General features: G+C 36.1%; 1 non-coding gene across 1 annotated transcript; it reads right to left on the minus strand.

The window, feature by feature from the left end:
• Positions 1-6,036: 6,036 nt before the first annotated feature.
• Positions 6,037-6,143, minus strand: LOC133787496 (small nucleolar RNA R71). Its single transcript, XR_009872515.1, has one exon. It is a non-coding gene; the product is annotated as a small nucleolar RNA R71 (small nucleolar RNA).
• Between the last annotated feature and the right edge of the window lie 12,856 nt (positions 6,144-18,999).

Here is an 18,999-nt window from a genome sequence, read left to right on the forward strand (position 1 = left end):
TGAAGCTCTCATTTATATATATATATATTAAAAAAATATCTTAATTAAATATTTAAAAAAATAAAGTTTAAATAATTAATAATAAAAATGAATAAAAAAATTAGATTAAAGGAGAAAATAGAAAAAATAGTTTGGAGTAATTTTAGAGTGCCACATCATCTTTTTGAAGCTCTTTTATATATATATATAGATTGTTTAGATATTTTAGAAAATAGAAAATGAATAAAAAAATTAGATTAGATGAGGAAATAGAGATATATAGATTGTTTAGATATTTTAGAAAATAGAAAATGAATAAAAAAATTAGATTAAATGAGGAAATAGAAGGAGTGATTTGAAGAGATTTTAGAGTGCCACATAATATCTTTGAAGCTCTCCTTTATATATATATATATAGATATATATATATATATTAGTATAAATTGGTCATTTTAATTAGTTTTGTAAGAATTCAAACTTGTTAATACCTATTAATGAAATTTACATATTATCATAAAAATATATATGGATATATTTTAATTTCTAATGATTAGTTTTTATCCTCGAATGAACCTCTAAATAAATCAGTATAGAAATATTTTAGTTTATATATTAAACTATAAATATATATTCCAATTTGTTTTTTGTACCATTTTTAAAAAAAGAAAAAAAAATAATCCATTTCATTTGCAAAATGTGTGTTTTAGATATAATATTATAGATTAATTACACATTATCAATTGTTTCTCAATCATTACTCAATTTATCTTTATTACATGATATCGTTGAATAGGATGTATCAATTATGGCAGGTAGCATTTTAGAAGTTTCTACAATTTGAACGTAGAGACAAAAACATTTGTATGCATAAAATGACATGTAAAAATGATTTTTTATTTTATTTTATAACGTTTTATTGTTTATAAAAATTTAATTTACATAATTTTGAAGGAATGAAATATATTTTGAATAAAGAAACAAAAAAGAAAATTAATTGACCACGGGCAACATGGTGCTATGTTTCCTTTTCCTTGTGATTGTTTTCCTTCGTTTTAAGATTATTTTTTAACAACAATAATTTATTTTATTAGGTTGTGCTCCCTAGTTTAGAAGAATTGAGTTTGAAGTGCTTGTTTATGTCATCATCTATGTCCTTCCAAAATTTGAGAGCGATTAGAATATTTGAATGTGATAGAATGATGAGTTTAATGGACTCCTCCACCGCCAAAAGTCTAGTACAACTCCACGAAATGGTCATCTATGAGTGTAAACAAATGATTCAAGTGATTGTGGACGATGAACATGAGATGATGATTTTCCCCCGATTGAAGAATTTAATCCTTCACCATTTACCCAACCTCAAAAGCTTCAACTGTGGTAATAGTGACATGCAGTTTCCCAATTTGGAAATAGTAGTTGTGAGTAAATGCCCTGCCATGGAGAGTTTCTCTCGTAGAATTGTAATCACCTCGATGTTATTGGGTAAAATAATCTCAAAAATAGTAGATTTTGGCTCTTTTTGTGGTGTGGAGCGCATTAGATACTTAGAAGAGGTTTGGGGAGGTGATCTCAATACAAGCGTAAGAATGATTCGGAAGAAATACAACGGTATGCATATATAAACCAATCAAAGGTTCTTGTTTTTATCACTATATATATGTTATACCATTCTTAGCACTCCTATATATAAAAATTGTTCGAGAACGCTATCAATATTATGAATTATATATATCCATAAATTATTCCTTGATTGGTTGTTGTTTCAGAACAAGCAAATAATGAAGAGCATGCAACTTCTTCTTCAGTTCAAAACAAAATGGTAAGAATATATATGGACACGTATGTAACTCTTTTATTAAAATATTTGTTATTCAGTTTTATTTATTTTTCTGGGTTGTTGCATGATGCAGGATGAAATTGTACTACCAGGGTGATCTATTTCGCTAGAATTAAGGGGTTTGAAGAAAGATGTAATTTTATTATTATTATTATAAGTTTCAACTTTTTTTATTGGAAATTATATGACAAAAATCTAGAGTTTTGAATTAAGGATTTTGTTGGATTTCTAATGTACTTTAGCTTTTGTCTCTAAACAGCTCTTTGAGGGGAAGCTAATTTTTGTAGCTTTTTGAAATTTTATCAATTATATTTTAGGATTTTTAATCTTAATAAATGAATTATGTTTTATCTTTATTAGTTCTGTTTGATTTTTTATTTATTTATTTTTAATTTAATTGATTTTTTTAAAATGAAAAACATTCTTATTAAATTAGATTGACAAAGACATATAGACTAAGAGCACTTCCAATGGGTACTGTACTTTATCTTTTAAAATACCTCCCAAAAACACACATTTTTTTTATTTTACCTCTAAGTTTTACATTTTACCATACATCAGATTCTCTATTTTTTTTCTCTATATCATTTAAATATTATATTTTCAAACATTTTTTATTCATTTCAAATATTTTCTATAACTTTCAATAATATCATTATATATTTTAATGTTTACAATATCTACCCATATGTAATATCACGTAATTATATTTTCATTTAAATTTATCCAAATTTATAAGATAAACTAAAATATCAATTATTCTAAAAAAAATTACAAATAAGAAATTTTATTATTCTCAAAGTATATTTTGTGAGTTTTCATTAGAAATATCTAAATATAATATAATATTGTGAATATATTTTTTGGTTTATTCCACGGATATTCTTCTTTGATTATTGTGAGAGAATATTCTTAGCATATTTTTCAGTATATAATAAGAATATTCTTTTGATTTTCTCAAAACTTCAACTATAAATAATATCATTCTTTTACAAAATTTTACAAACACTTTCATTTCTTTCTTTACACACTTTTTATTTTTTTTCTTTCTATATAGTTCCTATGGATCCTGACTTTGAGATATTTGACTCTTCGTCATCTGAGGCGGAAGAGGAGGAGATAATTTGAGCTCTTGCTATTGAAGAAGAACGCTTGGGTAATGAAAGGGGCTCAACATCGCATCGTACGTCTATTCCCCGTCGTGCATTCATTCGAAGAAATTCGCTTGAAGGCCATCAACGCCTCTTTCAAGATTATTTTTCTGAGTCCCCGACGTATCCACCGAATTTATTTCACAGGAGGTTCCGAATGCAACATCATCTTTTCTTGCGTATTCAAGCCGAAGTCGAAGCATATGAACCATATTTCTTCCAAAGAAGAGATGCTGCTAAAAGATTGGGTCATTCCTCGCTTCAAAAAATAACTGTTGCAATGAGAATATTAGCTTATGGAGTCTCTGGAGATTTTGTAGATGAATACTTGTGGATTGCAGAAAATATAGCAACTGAGTGTTTGAAAAAATTTGTTAAGGCTATCATTGGCATATTCTCCCATGAATACTTAAGATCCCCAAATGAGAACGATATAGCTAGATTGTGCGCAGTTGGAGATAGTAGTGGGTTTCCTGGGATGTTAGGAAGTATTGATTGTATGCATTGGAAATAGAAAAATTGTCCAAGTGCTTGGAAATGAATGTATTGTGGTCATATTCACGAGCCAACTATAATTTTAGAAGATGTAGCATCATATGACATCTGAATATGGCATGAATTTTTTGGATTTCCAGGCTCCCATAATGATATTAATGTCCTATAACACTCTTATGTTTTTAGAGAGCTTGCTGAAGGACATGCTCCAAAGGTCAACTACTCAATAAATGGAAATGACTATTCGATGGGCTACTATCTTGCCGATGGTATATATCCTTCATGGTCGACGTGTGTCAAAACAATTCATGCTCCACATGGCTGTAAAAATAAACATTTTGCAGCAACTCAAGAATCAGCAAGAAAAGATGTCGAACGAGCTTTTGGAGTGCTTCAAGCTCGATTTGCTATTGTACGTGGACCGGCACGATTTTATGAACGACAGATACTTAAGGAGATTATGATGGCATGCATTATTTTGCATAATATGATCGTTGATGAGTCTAGTTTTTATTATGTTTTGGTGATGTTTTTAGTAGTCTTTTATTTCGTTTTTCTTTCAATTAGTGCGGGTTTATGCTTTGTTTGGTTGTTTTTGTGAATGTCAGGAAGAATTGAGCATGTGGAAGAAAATGCCAAAGAAAGGGAAGAAATAATCAAGTTTTTCATCTTATTTTGATAAAGAATGGTTCTCAACACAATTTGGAAGTGTTGGTGAAATTTTGGGATGAAAACTTGAAGAATTGAAAAATTCCTTAAGAGCCACGGCATGAGCAAAGTAGAGCCGCGGCTAGGGGGAGAAACAGAAGCATTGTTTTTGAGGACATCTTCGGGTCGCGGCATAGCTATGGAGGGTCGCGGCATAGATGGGCATTTTGCCCAGAATTCGTTGGTACGGGCCGCGGCATGGCTTCGGAGGGCCGCGGCATGGAAAGGGCTTTTTGCCCAGGAATGTGGATACGGGCCGCGGCATAGTGTATGTAGAGCCGCGGCCCGCCTCTCTAAAATCTGAAATCCTAGGTTTTAAAGGACGAAAAAGGAGAAGAAAAGACACGTACGGACGAAGGGAGAAGTTCTGGTTTTGAAGGCTCAAGCTTAGAGTATTTTTACATGTTTTTCTTCCTGATGTTATCTTTAATTTCTGTTGTGATTAGCACTATGACTATGAACTAATTTTCTGTTTAGGATGTTCAATTGAATCACTTGAATTTCTGTTATGACCTAATGCAATTTTAATTTCCTCTTCTTCAATCTTCTTCAATTCCTTATAACCTGTTCTTATAGATTGATTATTGATTGGCCATCTTTAGTCATATGTATATGTTTTTAAGTCAAAATCTGAGAAGTGAGATTTAATTATGCTGTGGTTATATTGGACATAGTTTTGATTTAGAACGAAAGTATCTGAATTAATTGTGTAACTATTATTAAGTTGTGAAAATTAATGCTACCTTTGTGGTTCAATTTACCATAGAAATATAGGAAATTGTCACCTAGGTTGAGTTTATAATTCATAGTATGATTATAGGCTGTTATTTCGACTTGTTAATTGAAGTAGGTAAAAATAAGAAGAATTCACATTTTGCATTAGAGAATAATAGGAAGGATATTTGATGAGATTGAATATCCTAATTGTTTCTCAGTGATTAAAGTAAAAATTTTACTATTAGTTTTTATTCCATTTAATTTTCGATTATTATTTCTGCACTTTATTGTTACTTTTGCTGTATTTTACAAAAATCAAGAATTTTAATTCATCAAATAGAACAAGAAATTAATTGACTGGTAATTGGTAAATCAGTCCTTGAGGACGATACTTGGTTTTACCATTTTATTACGAATTTGCGACTGTGTGCACTTGCATAGCAAAATTATCGCAACAAGTTTTTGGCGCCGTTGCCGGGGACTGAAAATTATCAATATCAGTCTAATTAATTTTTATTCTAATTTGATTTTAATTTCTCTCGTTTCTAATCTGTTTAGTTGCTTAATTTGTCTATCTCAGGTGAATTTTGGTATATGCGTGGCAGAAAAGGAAAGGACACACTTGTTCCTCTGAATCCTGAGATTGAGAAGTCTTGCAATCAAATCAGAAAGAAGAAGAGAGAGGCCCATAAATCTATAAGGATGGCACAGAATGAAGGGGATGGCAGGAATGTTCAAACTCCTGGAGTTGTACGAGGGGTTCAGGCTCAACCCAATGCTGAGAGGAGCCTGCGAGATTATGTGCTACCCACTCTGACGGGAGTACAAAATAGTATACGCCCACCAACTGTAGAGGCCAACAACTTTGAAATAAAGCCCGCTATTCTACAAATGGTGCAATCTTCTGTGCAATTCAATGGGTTACCCTCTGAAGATCCTCACACCCATTTGTCCAATTTTCTGGAGTTATGTGGGACCTTCAGATATAATGGAGTGAGTGATGACGCAATCAAGCTCAGGCTTTTCCCATTTTCTCTAAGGGACAGAGCAAAAATTTGGCTGAACTCTCTGCAGCCAAACTCTATCGTCACCTGGCAAGATCTAGCTCAGAAATTTTTGTCCAAATTCTTCCCTCCGTCCAAGGCTGCTAAATTGAGGGGAGAGATAAATAACTTTTGCCAGAATGACGGAGAGTCATTGTATGAGGCGTGGGAAAGGTTTAAGGAACTCCTGAGAAGATGTCCTCATCATGGCATTGAACAGTGGATGCTAGTACAGAATTTCTACAATGTTTTATGTCCGACAACCAGAACCATTATTGATGCTGTAGCGGGTGGCACTTTTATGAGCAAGAGCGCAACTGGTGCTTATGAGTTGTTGGAGGACATGGCTACAAACAACCATCAGTGGTCTGAGGAGAGATCATCAGGAGTCAGAAAGATAGCTGGGGTGCATGAGCTAGATGCAATTACTGCTTTAACAGCGCAAGTAGCCTCTTTGACCAAGCAGTTGCAACAGAGTAGTGTATCAGCTAATGCGGTTCAGATGGCAGTGAGGTGTGAAATGTGTGGTGGTGCTCATTCTTTCGATCAGTGCCCTATCTGTATGAATAACACCCCAATGGATCATACTCAAGTTCAGGCGGTGGGAAATTTTCAGAGGCCACTCAATAATCCATTCTCCAACAACTACAATCCAGGGTGGCGAAATCATCCAAATTTTTCGTGGAAGAATAATCAAGGCCAACAACCTCAGTTTCAGGGCCAGTTTCAGAATAACATGCCTCAACCACCTATGAATCAAGCTTCGTCATCACTGCAGCCTAGGCCTCAACAATCAATGCCTGAACCTGAGAGACCTAATGAACTGCAAGCTGCCCTGTTGACTCTTACTAATACACAGACTCAATTTATGACTGAGACCAGATCCTCTATTCGAAACCTTGAGACACAGGTTGGGCAGTTGGCCAATATGCTCAATAACAGACCCCAGGGAAACTTGCCTAGTAATACTGAAGTCAACCCCAAGGAGCAAGTTCAGGAAATTACTCTGAGGAGTGGGAAGCAAACAGAGCAGCCTAGACCTCCACAGGCAGTGGTTCAGAAAAAAGAGATGGGTGCACAGTCTGAGTCAGAAAGGGTTACTGAAGACCATCAGAAGTCAGAACAGAGTCCCCCAGTTGTCATTGAGCAGCCAGTTAGAGTTCCATACCCTCAGAGGCTTAGAAAGACTACCCTTGATAAACAGTTTTCTAAGTTTCTTGAGGTGTTTAAAAAGCTGCACATAAACATTCCTTTTGCTGAGGCCTTGGAGCAGATGCCCAGTTATGTTAAGTTCATGAAGGAGATTTTGTCAAAGAAAAGGAGAATGGAGGACTATGAGACTGTTGCACTCACTGAAGAGTGCAGCGCGATTTTACAAAGGAAGTTACCCCAAAAGCTGAGAGATCCGGGGAGTTTCACCATACCTTGCACCATTGGCAAGTTTGAATGCAAGCACGCCTTATGTGATCTGGGGGCAAGTATCAATCTAATGCCCTTATCTGTGTTTAAAAGACTTGGTTTGGGGGAGGCAAAACCAACAACTGTCACTTTACAGCTCGCAGACTGATCGTTAACACATCCACGAGGTATTATTGAGGATGTTCTTGTGAAGGTGGATAAGTTCATATTTCCTGCTGACTTTATTGTTCTGGACATGGAGGAGGACACAGATGTCCCCATTATTCTTGGTAGGCCATTTCTAGCCACAGGCCAAGCTCTTATTGATGTCCAAAAAGGAGAGCTTAAGCTTAGAGTTCAAGGAGATGAGGTGGTCTTTAATGTCTTCAAGTCTATGAAGTATCCAGTGGCTAGTGACAGTTGCTTTAGTGTGGATGTGATAGAAAAGGCAGTCTCCAAGAGAAGGATGAGCAGTGATGCCTTAGAGGCAGTATTATTGGGTGATGATGATGAGGATGCTGAGATCAGAGAATGTGTAAATTGGATCAACTCTTTCCAACCATATTGGAAGAAGTTTCAAGAATTAGCGGATGCGACTGATAAACCGCTAACCTCCATTCAGCAGCCACCACCGTTGGAACTAAAAGTCCTCCCAGATCACTTGCAATATGCTTATTTGGGAGAGAATGAAACTTTACCGGTCATTGTGTCAGTTGACCTGTCAAAGGTAGAATTGGAGAAACTGTTGAGGGTTCTAAGGGAGCATAAATTGGCGATTGGGTGGACCTTGGCAGATATTAGAGGAATAAGCCCAGCGACAGTGATGCATAAAATCTTATTGGAGGATAATAGCAAGCCATCCATAGAGGCCCAGAGAAGACTCAATCCAGCCATGAAGGATGTAGTACTTGAGCAAATTCTTAAATGGTTGGATGTTGGGGTGATCTACCCAATTTCTGATAGTGCATGGGTGAGCCCTGTGCAAGTGGTGCCTAAAAAGGGTGGAATAACTGTAGTGAAAAATGAGAACAATGAACTCATTCCAACAAGGACGGTAACGGGGTGGCGGATTTGTATAGACTACCGCAAGCTCAATAAGGCAACAAGGAAGGATCATTTCCCTTTGCCTTTCCTTGATCAGATGCTTGACAGATTGGCAGGCCACAGCTACTACTGTTTCTTGGATGGGTATTCTGGGTATCATCAGATCGCTATTGCACCAGAGGATCAAGAGAAAACAACCTTTACATGTCCTTATGGCACATTTGCTTTCAGGAGAATGCCATTTGGACTGTGCAATGCCCCTGCAACATTTCAAAGGTGCATGATGGCCATATTTTCAGACATGGTAGACCGGTGTATTGAGATTTTCATGGATGATTTCTCTGTTTTTGGCTCATCATTCGACCTCTGTTTGGGTAATTTGGAGAACGTGTTGCGTCGTTGTGAGATGGCTAATCTGGTGTTGAATTGGGAGAAATGCCATTTTATGGTGAAAGAGGGGATTGTTCTTGGCCATAAAATTTCAAGTGAGGGAATTGAGGTAGATAGAGCGAAAATTTCTACCATTGAAAGGCTGCCTCCACCAGTTTCAGTCAAAGGAGTTAGAAGTTTTCTTGGTCACGCTGGGTTCTATCGAAGATTCATCAAAGATTTCTCAAAGGTGTCTAAGCCTCTCTCGAACCTGCTTATGAATGGAGTTGTCTTTGATTTTAATGACGAATGTTTGAGGGCGTTCAATTTCTTGAAAGAAAAGCTGATTTCTGCTCCAATTGTGATAGCTCCGAGTTGGGAATTGCCTTTTGAGTTGATGTGTGATGCCAGTGATTACGCAGTGGGGGCAGTTCTGGGACAGCGGATTGACAAGGTATTCAGGTCTATTTACTATGCTAGTCGGACTCTAAATGATGCTCAGATGAATCATGCTACTACAGAAAAAGAGTTGCTAGCTATTGTGTTTGCTTGTGACAAATTTAGACCATATCTGATTGGCAACAAAGTGATTGTCTACACTGATCACTCTGCCATTAAATATTTGATGTCAAAGAAAGATGCCAAGCCCCGCCTGATTAGATGGATTCTGTTGCTTCAAGAATTTGACATGGAGATTCGTGACAAGAAGGGCAGCGAGAATGTGGTAGTTGATCATCTCTCTAGACTTGAGGTGGAGGAGACTGAAAACAAGAAAGCAATGCAAATCAATGATCATTTTCCTGATGAGCAGTTGTTTGGGGTAAGTGAAACCTTAGCTGTCCCTTGGTTTGCAGACATAGTGAACTTCTTAGTCGCCAAAATTGTGCCTTCTGAAATGTCAAAGCAGCAATTAAAGAAATTCTTTTCTGAGGTGAAACACTACTATTGGGAGGAACCTATTCTCTATAGGCACTGTGTTGATCAGATTATCAGAAGGTGTGTTCCTGAAGAAGAGATGCAGTCCATTCTTAATCACTGTCATACTCAACAATGCGGAGGGCATTTTGGAGCATCAAGAACGGCGACTAAGGTATTACAAAGTGGTTTCTATTGGCCTTCATTATTCAAGGATGCCAATGTTTTTGTCAAGGCTTGTGATAGATGTCAGAGAACTGGCAATATCTCGAGGAGAAACGAAATGCCTCTACAAGGGATTCTTGAAGTGGAACTGTTTGATGTCTGGGGCATCGATTTCATGGGGCCTTTTCCACCGTCTTACAACAATGAATATATTCTATTGGCAGTGGATTATGTATCCAAATGGGTGGAGGCTGCAGCAACTAGAGCCAATGATGGTAAAATTGTGCTTAATTTTCTGCATAAACATATTTTTACTAGATTTGGCACTCCCCGAGCTTTGATTAGTGATGAAGGAAAACACTTTGTGAATAAGCAACTGGATGCACTGCTGGCTCGTTATGGAGTTTATCACCAAAAAGCTTTGCCTTACCATCCTCAATCAAATGGGCAAGCTGAAGTTTCGAACAGAGAAATCAAGAGCATCCTTGAGAAGACCGTTGACAGTTCGAGGAAAAATTGGTCGAAAAAGTTAGATGATGCAATTTGGGCATACAAAACTACATTCAAAACACCAATAGGCATGTCTCCTTACAGGTTGGTGTTTGGTAAAGCATGTCATCTACCAGTCGAATTGGAGCATAGGGCATTTTGGGCTATGAAAAAGTTAAATTATGATTGGAGTGCCGCTAGTGAAAGAAGACTGTTGCAACTGAATGAACTTGACGAGTTCAGAAATGAGGCTTATGAGAATGCCAAGATTTATAAAGAAAGAACAAAGGCTTGGCATGACAAGAACTTAATCAGAAAAGAGTTCCAAGAAGGGCATCAGGTACTTCTTTTCAATTCAAGACTGCGGCTGTTTCCTGGCAAATTGAAGTCAAGATGGTCAGGGCCATTCACTGTAGTTCAAGTTTTTCCCTATGGTTCTGTAGAAGTTCGGGGCAACTCAGGTGATTCCTTTAAAGTCAATGGTCAGAGATTGAAGCCCTACTTGGGTGGTAGTTTTGATCAAGCGAAGTCTATCCTCCTTCTGAAGCCTCTCTGAAGAGGGGTTCAGCGTCCGGCTAAATGACGTTAACGACAGCGCTTGTAGGAGGCACCCTATATTTTACTTGTTATTTATTTTACTTTTGTATTTGTAAACAATGGATATTTGGTTTATTTTTAGACTTTTAGAATCGTGAAAAAACGTGAAAAATAAAAAAAAAACTTTAAAAAATAAAAAAAATAAAAAATTCCTTAAGGGCCGCGGCATAGCCATATGATGCCGCGGCATTGGGGGTTCCAGAGGCCCACGGATTTGGCAGTATAGGGGCGGGCCGCGGCATGGCTGAGGAGGGCTGCGACATTAAGCCCCAAATTTTCCAAGAATAACAAGGCGGGCCGCGGCATATGTTTGAGAGGGCCGCGGCATTCCAACCTGGAAATTTAATGCGGGCCGCGGCATAGTCAAGGTAATGCCGCGGCCCTAGTCCGAAAATTGGGATAAAAAGCCCTAAATCAGCCATTGTCTCATTCATTCACTCTCACAATCTACACCACACTCCAAACTTCTTTTTCTCTCTATTTTTTTTTTTTTTTGAGACTTCCATCAGTCAAGGAGACCAAAAGAAGAATTTTTGTGCCATTCAAGTAAGTGTATCTTCTCTATTCTAATACTTTTGATTGGAGATTAGATTGCATTGTGGTGTTGTGGATTGTTCTTTGTTGTTCTTGTGAGAAGATTAAGGGTTTTGCCAATTATTGATTGTGGTAATTAGTGTTTGGGGCTATTGATTGTGGTAATTAGTAAGTTTGGGGGGAGTGACACCAAAAGGAAATTATACTCAAGTTCTTGAGAGCTTATTTGGGGATTTAGTTGGTTCTTTTTGAAAGAAACTATGGGTCCTAAGCGAAATCCCCCTAGAGGCACCTCCTCCAAGAAAGCATCCTCATCACGCACTCAACCACCACCAACACCACCTACCCCAGCTGAGTATGACACTAATTTATTTGTTAATAAGGACGCTGTCGAGTTGTTTAAAAATATTTATAAAAGATCGGTGGTAAGGGAAAGGGGGTTTGACTTTAATGAGGCCCCTGCTGTACAACACCCTGGTTATGAACTTATAAAAGCTGAAATAGTGCGACGTAAATGGAATTTGTTTTGTGACTCGACTTATGTGGATTCAGCCAACTGCTCTATTATATATGAATTTTTTGCCAACTTCTCCTATCAAGATGCAGAACAGAATAATTTTGTCAGGGGCAAATTGGTGCCTACCACGTCCTATGCATTCAACCAATTACTGGATCTTCCCTCATTTTCTGCACAAGAGGATGAACACTGGCAGTTGGCCCATTTCGAGGAGCCAGACTATGATGCGGTGGCTGCGGTCTTGAGTATGGAAGGGGCACGTTTCAGTTATCATAATGGGAGGCCCAAAGAGTTGTCAGGTGGCAGCTAAACCCAGTTGTGAAGGCGTGGGTTTATTTTGTGAGTGCACGTTTACTGCCGACGTCTCATCTGTCTTCTGTTGATCGAGAGCGTTGTTTGTTAGTGTATGCTATCATGACCCAAAAGAAGGTCGATGTGGGCCGCATTATTCGCTATAGCATTCGCAACATCAGTTGATTCAACACTACAGCTGGTGTCGCCCATGGTACCTTCCTCTCGAATTTATGCAACACTTATGAGGTACCAACCTTTCCCAGCAATCTAGTCCGGAGGCCAATGGGGGCAATCAATCAGACCTTGTTTACGGCCTTCCCTTCAGCTTCTCTTACGCAGCCTGCCTCTACTCAGCCAAATAAGCGCAGCCGGGCTGATGAAACAGGGGACCCTGATCAAGCTGAGGAGGAGGAAGTAGAAGAAGCGGGTCCAAGCAACCCACCTGAAAATTTGGCAATTGGGGGACCGATTGATGAGCACACGCAGCGTACGCATGCTCGCTTGTATTACATTATTCAACAAAATCAGTATTTAATCCAATCGCAGCAGGCGCAAAATCAGCACTATAATGACTTTATGGTGCAACAAAATGAATATGGGCGGGCGCACATTGAGGAGTTGAATACTTTGGTCACGAGGTGGACTATGAGTTCAAATGATGAGAATTATTTCACTCCACCGCCACAGTACACTCCATATCAGTGGCCACCTCCACCGCCATACTGATGTGGCGTCAGGTAAGTTCTCTTCCCTTGTTCTTTTCTTTATCACATTGGGGACAATGTGCATCTTAAGTTTGGGGGGGAGCTTATTTTGTTTTATTTTTGTTTTCTGCGTTGTTTAGTTTAGTTTTCTTTAGTCTGTTGTGTTATTTTCTGTGTTTAGTGTAAATGTTAAACCATCATTCTTGTCTGTAGTTGCTTTGTCTTTGCTCGTGAAAAGGAAATTGAATTCAACTGTGTGCTTGGTTCAATTGTTTTAGAGTTGAATTTAGAAAGTTTTGTGGGAAATTTTTAATATGTTTTGAAAAGACAACATTTTGGATTGTATTATATGTGTTTGACTAGGGTTTGTGGAATGACAATTTGAATCTAATAAAACTTGCATTATTTGGCTTTTGAGGCGAAATTCGTGATGACATGTGTTTAGAAAAGTGATTTAGGCAATTTTATTGGATCGATTGTGCCTTTCAAGCCGACCTTGAGTTAATTATCCTTAGTTACCCTTTTGAGCCTTGAACTTGGTTTTTGTTATTGATCATACTACTTGAGCCTAAATTTCTTAACTTCTTTATTTTTGTTTTCCTTTCCTTTTGTTATCATAAGCATATAATCTGTGGGAAAGAAGAAGGAAAAATAGTAAGAAGTTGGTATGATTGGAATATAGTATGATTGTACAAAAAGAAGAGAGAGTGAGAAGTCTTTGAAAAAAAATAATATCACTTTGTCACACTCCTTGATCATATATATATATATATAGAAAATAATAATTTTGGGGGAGTGTGATTTGAAAAAAAAAAAAAAAAAAAAGTGATAAGTCTAAAAAAAAAAAAAAAAAAAAAGAAGAAAATAATGAAAAGTGTTGTAATCTCTCTCTCTAATTGTATAAACGGGTGATTTTTGGTGTGGTAAAGAGAAATTTGGTGGGTTTCAAGTTTTTTTTATGCTTATGGTAACGACTGAGCCTAAATGAGAATTTCATCTACCCTTACCTAAGCCTAACACTATAACCTGTGAAAGTCCTTTTGATTTCAAAACATGTGTTGTTGACATTAGTGGAGAAGGTCAAGTAATGCAAGCATATTGTAGAGTTGGTTTGTGGAATTGTCTGGAATGAGTTGAGCATATATGATAGAATCCAAGTGTTGCAGTCATTTTCATGATATATTATTGATTTCCCTATTTGAATTGTATAAGTTGGACTTTAAGGCAATTGAGCTGAAATTCTGGTTATAAATATTGCAATTGAGATTTCATGAGTTTTGGCAAAGCAGTGTAGATGGTAATGATGGTTTAGCTTGTTCGTTTGTGTTTGTTTCTTTTTGTTAGTGTAACTTGGTCTTTACTCGAGGGCGAGTAAAGGTTAAGTTTGGGGGAGTTTGATGAGTCTAGCTTTTATTATGTTTTGGTGATGTTTTTAGTAGTCTTTTATTTCGTTTTTCTTTCAATGAGTGCGGGTTTATGCTTTGTTTGGTTGTTTTTGTGAATGTCAGGAAGAATTGAGCATGTGGAAGAAAATGCCAAAGAAAGGGAAGAAATAATCAAGTTTTTCATCTTATTTTGATAAAGAATGGTTCTCAACACAATTTGGAAGTGTTGGTGAAATTTTGGGATGAAAACTTGAAGAATTGAAAAATTCCTTAAGAGCCACGGCATGAGCAAAGTAGAGCCGCGGCTAGGGGGAGAAACAGAAGCATTGTTTTTTAGGACATCTTCGGGCCGCGGCATAGATGGGCATTTTGCCCAGAATTCGTTGGTACGGGCCGCGGCATGGCTTCGGAGGGCCGCGGCATGGAAAGGGCTTTTTGCCCAGGAATGTGGATACGGGCCGCGGCATAGTGTATCTAGAGCCGCGGCCCGTCTCTCTAAAATCTGAAATCCTAGGTTTTAAAGGACGAAAAAGGAGAAGAAAAGACACGTACGGACGAAGGGAGAAGTTCTGGTTTTGAAGGCTCAAGCTTAGAGTATTTTTACATGTTTTTCTTCCTGATGTTATCTTTAATTTCTGTTGTGATTAGCACTATGACTATGAACTAATTTTCTGTTTAGGATGTTCAATTGAATCACTTGAATTTCTGTTATGACCTAATGCAATTTTAATTTCCTCTTCTTCAATCTTCTTCAATTCCTTATAACCTGTTCTTATAGATTGATTATTGATTGGCCATCTTTAGTCATATATATATGTTTTTAAGTCAAAATCTGAGAAGTGAGATTTAATTATGCTGTGGTTATATTGGACATAGTTTTGATTTAGAACGAAAGTATCTGAATTAATTGTGTAACTATTATTAAGTTGTGGAAATTAATGCTACCTTTGTGGTTCAATTTACCATAGAAATATAGGAAATTGTCACCTAGGTTGAGTTTATAATTCATAGTATGATTATAGGCTGCTGTTTCAACTTGTTAATTGAAGTAGGTAAAAATAAGAAGAATTCACATTTTGCATTAGGGAATAATAGGAAGGATAGTTGATGAGATTGAATATCCTAATTGTTTCTCAGTGATTAAAGTAAAAATTTTACTATTAGTTTTTATTCCATTTAATTTTCGATTATTATTTCTGCACTTTATTGTTACTTTTGCTGTATTTTACAAAAATCAAGAATTTTAATTCATCAAATAGAACAAGAAATTAATTGACTGGTAATTGGTAAATCAGTCCTTGAGGACGATACTTGGTTTTACCATTTTATTACGAATTTGCGACTGTATGCACTTGCATAGCAAAATTATCGCAACAATCGTAGAAGATGAGCGACATACTTATCTTCGAGTAGAAGACTTTGTTTATGAACAAAGTGATGAAATAACCGAAGAGCCTATGTCCCATGAGCATACAAATGAATTTGTAAACTTCATTCAACGCCATCATCACATTCGAGATCGAGGAATTCATTTTCAACTCCAGTCAGATCTTATTGAACATTTATGGGAAATATATAGTAAATCTTAAGTATTTGCATTTTATATATTACTATGTTTAGGCTAATATTTGTGTTCTTATTTTGAGGAAGATGTAACTTTAGTTTCTTTCTTTTCACTATGTTAAGCCTAATATTGTATTTTTGTCTTTTTTTATTGTATTTCCTTGGGATATAAAATATGTAACCTTAAATTCAAGATATTAATCATCAAGCAACAATATTGCCTTTTACATTAGGAAGCTTTTACAGCCAATATAAACTATTGCAATAAGCATTTTATGCAAAAAAGTATCTTTCAAGAATAAACATTTTCATCATTCAAGTGTTCTATACAAAAAAGTTATCAAAAGTAACCATCATTAAGCTTTTGTTTTGTACAATGCAAATTTCTACAGAGAAAAGCTATGGGCAATTTTTTATACAAAAAAAGAAGAAGCTATTGGGCTGTTAGTTTATGCAAATTTATATGCAAAAAAAATATGATAAAAACCAGTAAAAGATAATTCCCAAAAGTGGTTGCATTGTTACCTTTCAAGAATACCAAAAATATCAGCCCAAACACCATCTAAATCATGGCTGTCTAGACTTTTGCTTCTCAAGTATTTCCAATTGGAGGCTACGGAAATACTCTTGTTGCGTTGGAGATAAAGTTGATTCATCTACTCTCATAATTTCTAACTCCATCCTCATGATTTCATTCTCTTCTTTCTGTTTATCCAATTCAAGCCTTTCTTTTGCAATGCAGGCATACTCTTTCCTAATTTCTCCCTTCTCAGCATTAGATTTGTTTCTCTCCCCTTTTATTTAAATCACCAAAATCAATAAGATTAGAAGAGTTATCCTCTTGCCTCTTTCGCTTCTTTGCAGCATTCTTTCCAATTGGTCTCTCTAAATTCACATCTAAAGATGGTGCTACAGTATCTTCATCTATGAACTCTGGTGCATGACCATCTCGAATTATTGATCTTCTTTTTCCTTTCATACTGCTACCCTCAGCCACAGATTCTTTCCATTTTGGATGGTGTCGTAGAATAGCCAACAATGAAGAAAGTTGAATGAAATGGGATGGATACTTCGATAGAACTCTTTGGCTTTCTAAATATGAAAAATCAAGTAAAAGAGATGAGAAATATATAATTCAAAGTGTTATAAACAATATGAATTATATTATATTATTCATGCACCTTATCTTGCTCATTAGCCCCACTTGGAGACCTTTCAATTTGAGCTAAGGCCCCACAAAACTTATTTGTAGCAAGTTGGATAGTAGACCATCTATTTCTAATAGAGCATGAACTACGTTCAGAAGATATAGATTTTTTATTTTTCTCATAATATTCATGAACTCTAGACCAAAATGAATATTTTGATTGATCAACCCCATTGATTGGATCCATACTAGTATTCAGCTAAGCTAAAACTAGCAAGTTGTCCTCTTCAGTGTAAAATTTCCTTTTCTAGATTTAGTTTTTCTACTACTCCCATCTTGTGAATTGAATGGAGTATATTGCGACTCTAAGTCATTCAAAGATGAGAGATAGTCATTGTAGCTTTCTTCCCCCTCTTGTAACAGTGTAGTGAAGGAATGAACCCCACGGAGTTATGAGTCCATCCTTCAAAATCTGACAAGAGATAATCATAAATTTCTTCCATATATAATATGTATGTTGCAATGCTTTAAATGCCAACTAATTCTCAATAATTTAAAAGAGAGAGAGAGGAGGATCTGTGATAAAGTTAAACTAACTTTGTTATAGGAAGATTATGATCAATCTCATTTGTTCTCTACATTTTCTCAACAACTTCAAACTTGAGCAATGTACTACTAAACCTTTTATAAATTACTATATTCATCTCATAATATGTAAAATTTAAAATTTTAATTTGGCATTGAAATATTTATATATTGCAGGGTATTACATATGAAAAAGTCATAATCGAAATTTACTTAATAATTTGCTCAGAGATACCTTGGAAAGCGACCTCTTTGATAACTTATTCAAGAGATAAATTTGGCTTTAAGCCTATACATATACATACACCATTCCCCATCTATATATAAATATACATATATATACTGATATACTCAGTTGCATCATTTTGTACCCTAGAAATATATTATATATACATATAACAGAATACCAGCCCCAAAAAAGATGTCGGAAACTTTGTTTTTTCCCATTAAAAATGATGCTCTGCAATAATGACTTATTGATTAGGTGATATTACCATTAAATATCTAAGAAGAACTTTGCATACGAGTTTTGATCCATGACTCCAGATACTTGAGTTGTTCAGTGCTTATTGAATGAGTAAGACCAAGATAAGCCTGCAAATAATAAAGCAAAGTTTGTCATGGGTCAAATATTAGTACAAAAGGAAAGGAAAAAAAAGAATTCAATTAATCTATTGACCAGCAGTTATCTTACCTTAAACTCGCAGCTTATACCAGCTTTTTCAAGGAGAGGGGGGCCAGCTTGTCCTACTTCAAACAATACCCTTCCGTCATCCGTTCCATGTAACCACAAAGTAGGTGTCTGCATATGCGAATATGAGATAAATATTTATATATTCCCTCATCTGTTCCATGTAACCACAAAATAGGTGTCTGCTTCAAATATTTATATATTGCAGGGTATTACATATCAATATTGCACGTTATAAAATCTACCATAACTATTGCCACCATTTTTCTAACGTTCATTTTTATTGCAGGGTATTACATATGACAAAGTCATAATCACATTCAGCTTATGTAGCTTATAGGGATTTTTATTGCAGAGGAAAAAGTCCTGAGACCAACACCATGAAAGTTAGGGGCCCAAGCTTCAACACTCAATATTTTTATTTAAAAGTAAACCTTAGCCTTTTCCCCACTTAACAAGATCAAGCCATGATCCCCCTTTTAAACGCCAAAATCACCATCAAAACTACACAGCCCAAAGGATTACAATACTATTACCCAAATCCAAACAAAAGTGATTTTACCTTGAAGCACTATAATCGAAACCTAGGGTAGTTTTTATCCTCCCTTGATCAACTTCCAAACATAAAATTCTCGTCAAGAACCGATATGATTATCTAGCCATTTAATAACA

Source organism: Humulus lupulus, chromosome 6 (genome assembly GCF_963169125.1).
Source record: "Humulus lupulus chromosome 6, drHumLupu1.1, whole genome shotgun sequence".
NCBI lineage: Eukaryota > Viridiplantae > Streptophyta > Magnoliopsida > Rosales > Cannabaceae > Humulus > Humulus lupulus.